This window comes from Capra hircus, chromosome 18 (genome assembly GCF_001704415.2).
Source record: "Capra hircus breed San Clemente chromosome 18, ASM170441v1, whole genome shotgun sequence".
Classification (NCBI taxonomy): Eukaryota; Metazoa; Chordata; class Mammalia; order Artiodactyla; family Bovidae; genus Capra; species Capra hircus.
This window is the reverse complement of record NC_030825.1, coordinates 16420828-16425272: the sequence shown is the minus strand read 5'-3', so window position 1 is coordinate 16425272 and position 4445 is coordinate 16420828. Positions and strand designations below refer to the sequence as shown.

At 41.8% G+C, this 4445-nt stretch overlaps 1 non-coding gene across 1 annotated transcript; it reads right to left on the bottom strand.

The window, feature by feature from the left end:
* On the bottom strand, positions 4075-4146 carry TRNAC-GCA. Its single transcript has one exon. It is a non-coding gene; the product is annotated as a tRNA-Cys (tRNA).

Sequence of the window (4445 nt, the reverse complement as noted above, 5' to 3'; positions counted from 1 at the left end):
ACTCCTCAGAGTCCCCTGGACAGCAACGAGATCAAACCAGTCAACCTTAAGGGAAATCACCCCTGAATACTCTTTGGAGGGCCTGATGCTGAAGTTGAAGCTCCAGTATTTTGGTCATTTGATGTGAACAGCTGACACATTGGAAAAGCCCCTGATGCTGGGAAAGACTGATGGCAGACAGAGAAGAGGGCATCAGAGGGTGAGATGGCTGGATGGCATCACCAATGCAATGCACATGAACTTGGGCAAACTTCGGGAGATACGAGGGACAGAGAGGCTTGGTGTGCTGCAGTCCGTGGGGTTGCAAAGAGTCAGACATGAATGTGCGACTGAACAACAACAACTTAAACAAAAACAACATCTATGCTGTACCCCAAACCAGCTATACCACTCACTGGGGCCATAATTTATTTGTAAAGTTTCCCCAGGTGGTTTTTTTTTAATGTTATTATTATGGTGAATTTTGAACATATACAAAATTAGATAAGAAAGTAAAAAAGTACACTGACATACATATATCCATAACCCAGTGCCCGCATTTCTCAAATCCATGGCTAAAGGGGAGGGCCTTTCACACTCCCGTCCACGTCCCCCATCTTGCATGAGCAAATCCTAGACATCACCTCTTTCTATCCAGACATATTTCAGTAGCTTGAAAAGTTAAGGACTCATTTTTTTGAACATAACCACAATATCATAATCACAGCTAAGGGAACAGTGATTGTGATTCACTGAGGACTGAGAGCCACCACCCTACAAGGCTTAACTCCCTGTTTCCACTTGAACTTCATCTACTATCTCCCATACCCAATTCCTCCAGTTCCTCCAGTCACACCGCTATCTTGCAGTGTCTCAGACAAAGTCTCAAGCCCTTGCACTTGCCATTCTCCCTGCCTGGATGCTCTTCCCCAAGGTGGACAAACGCCTTTTCACCTTGCCCATCATCACTCTCTCTGTTAGGCTTTCTTCGACGATTGATAACAGCAGTTCATCCTCTCCCCATCCCTTGATACCTCCCCATCCCCCTTTCTTGCTTCTTTTTATCCACTGCATTTGGTACCCAAATTCTTATTGAACTAGTAAAACCATATCCCCCTTCACATTATAATTCCACAAGAGAAGGCACCGTGAAAATATTTGCTGAACAAACGCACAAGTCAATGACTCAATTGGGTATTATTAGGCTTAATAATAATACCAGTGTACCAATGAGATGGTGGGATAAAGGGTAAGAAGTAGAATAAATAGATACTCTATTTCATAAAGCTTAGAGAAAACCCATAAAATCTGTAAACACGAAAAGGTAAGACTAATTAATAGGTAACATATTCACAGAGAGCTATTAATGGAAAGCATGGTGTTGGAAATAAAATCTGAAGCTCTGAGGTTAACATCAGAATGGACAACTGTTCTGTTTTAACATTCCCTTGGGCTGCTTGTGCCAGAAAATTAAGCCTGGTTGTTAAAAAGGCATATTATACAATACAGTCATAAAGAAACTGCTGGGACTTCCCCAGTAGTCTAATGGTTAAGACTCCATGCTTCAACTACAGGGGGCATGGGTTTGATCCATGGATGGGGAACTAAGATCCTACACGCCATGCAGTGTGGCCAAAAATCAAAAACAAAACAGTTGCAATATATTGATCAAACTTAGCAGTACATAAATACATATGCATGTGCTATACATTCTACATAGAACAAATGAAGTGTGCAAGGACAGGTCCAGGTAGACAAAACCCCAGCACCCTCGCACACTAAGTGTTCATTCTCTTTTGTAGGAGAAGCTGGTCTCAGGGCCTATTGTGCAGGCCACTGCTCTCATGGAGCATTCCTGGCCATCTGCCAGGCATAGGGAATAGCCTGGTGCCTGAGAATTTCTGAAAGGCTGGGTCTGCTCACTCTGGCATAATACAGTACTAAAGCTATACTTCACTACTTCCTCTTCTAGGGCCAAAGAGGATTCCTGGAAGCAATCCCTTTGGAAACCATACTTAAAACAGGTTGTTTCAATCCAGGCTTGGAACATTAAGTATTGGCCGTTGCTATAACAGAGACATAACCCTCACTCTCCCTAGCTCCTGAGGCATAGACATCATGCTTGTATTTATGTGGTAGATAAATATTCAAGGACACCATCATTAAAGCAACAGGTGGTGGCCTTGCACAAATAATGGTCTCCATCCTGGCACCCAGTGTCCAGACGGGAAAGATGCTTTTCACTTCTCGATGATAACACTATGCACCTTGGAAACCCCAGATCTTACTATAATAAAGACTCCACTCATTAAAACATAGCAATTACTTTTGAGATTCGCAGGCGAAAGTTTAACAGTGGCTGCCCACCCATGAGTTTGCACAAGGGGCAATGGGAGAGCTCTATTGATTTCCATGCCCATTACACATGTGCTCGGAAACAAGTCTCTCACCAAAGTCAGTCGTTCTGAAATTTACTTCCCATGGTTTACTGTTGCCTGCAAGAAACGCCACCAAACTCACGAACACAGACCCGCTTTGTAAATGCAATGAAGAGGGAAAGAAGTTTCTCTTAAAACTCTCATGAATTTGTTTTTTGCTTGCTTTCCTTGAGGGCAATTAGGACTAGGCTCATTTTTTTTTTTTCCTTTTAGAAGACATGGGTGTTCACATACATAATGATTGGATGTCTGTAGATTCACTAATTCCATTTAGAAGCATTGAAATAAGGACTGAATTGATGTGCGATGGCCGTAATTTGGCCCAACAGAATTTTCTTTTGCTGGTTTGGAGAAAGATGAAGAAATGAGTACTTTCCACAGAACAGACCTGTTTTTGTTTTTTTTTTTTTAACTTCTAAAATATTGTTATTCACACCCACCCATTCATTTGGGTGACCGAATGCAGTAAGCTTCTGAAGCCCTGTGGGTGATTAGAAAGTGACCTTACTGTTGGAGGTAAGTTAGCGCAAGTGAGTCTCCCAAGGATGCGAGAACCTGGCCTTTTATATTTGCCATTTTGCCAAACCTGGTATGAGTTTGTAAACACCATAAAATATGTTACAACGTTTATAGCATATGTCTCTTATTGTTAAGAACTATTGTGAAAGTAGAAGCAGAGTCTACTTCTTAAAATATTTTTTATATAATAGTTATGGCATCCAATTATACAATAGTAATTGTGAATAATTATACCAAACCCCAGTCTGTTTTACGACTACTTCTCACGCTGAGCTCGTAGACTCTATATAAACACCATCTGTATCAAACATAAAACTCTTAGTTGCTCTAAGAACACAGGCTGACGAAACGTAGCTGATTAGTTCTGGAGCCAAGTAGTTTCATGGCTATTGCCCGGGTGCCCACAAACCACATGAATCCAACGATCTCTTTCTCCTTGGGCTCCGTCCTGCTTCTTTGACACACAGCCTAGTTAACCGTGTGCTCAGCATCCTTGCGGGAATGATGCCTAGGTGCTCAGACCAGTGGTATGCTTCTGCAGAGGTTTTGCTTAGCACTGAATGTGCTTAATTTGTTCTGCAGAGTTCTGTTCATTTTCTTTATGTGTAGTGGTGATTTAAGCACTTGAAGCTGGCCAAGAGCACCGCTTCCTGAATTTCCCTTGGCTAAATGCTATCGAGGTCTTTGGGTGCCAGACCATTCCCCCGGAAATCTCCAAATGAAGCTTTCCCCTGAAGATGCTTGTTTCTATGCAAAAGGTTTTAACAATGAAAGGGAAGAACAACTTGAAAAAAACATGACTCTGGGCTGTGCACAGTTTTCAGTTCAAGAACTTAAACCCTAAGAGTCAGCAATCCCCTATATCCCAGTATTTGCATGGGGGATATACGCCGGGAGGAAAAGACAGGTAATTTGGAAATGAACAATGTATGCATGTAGCATGAGATTGTCATACTAAGTGAAGTAAAATCAGACAAAGACAAATATCATATGATATCACTTACAGAAAGTGAAGTGAAGTCGCTCAGTCGTGTCCGACTCTTTGCGACCCCATGAACTGCAGCCCGCCAGGCTCCTCTGTTCATGGGATTTTCCAGGCAGTACTGGAGTGGGTTGCCATTGCCTTCTCCAGGGAACCTTCCCAACCCAGGGATCGAACCCGGGTCTCCTGCTTTGCAGGCAGACGCTTTATCCTCTGAGCCACCAGGGAAGCCTGATATCACTTATAAGTGGAATCTAAAATATGGTACAAATGAACTTATTTATAAAACAGAAATAGAATCATAGATTTGGAAAATAAACCTATGGTTACCAGGGTGGGGAGAGGGAGATAAATTGGGAGATTGGGATTGACATATATACATTACTATATATGAAATATATAACTAATAAGGTCCTGCTGTATAGCACAGGGAACTCTGCTCAATACTCTGTAATGACCTATATGGGAAAATAATCTAAAATAAAAGTGAATATATGTAATGTATAACTGATTCAATTTGCTGAATA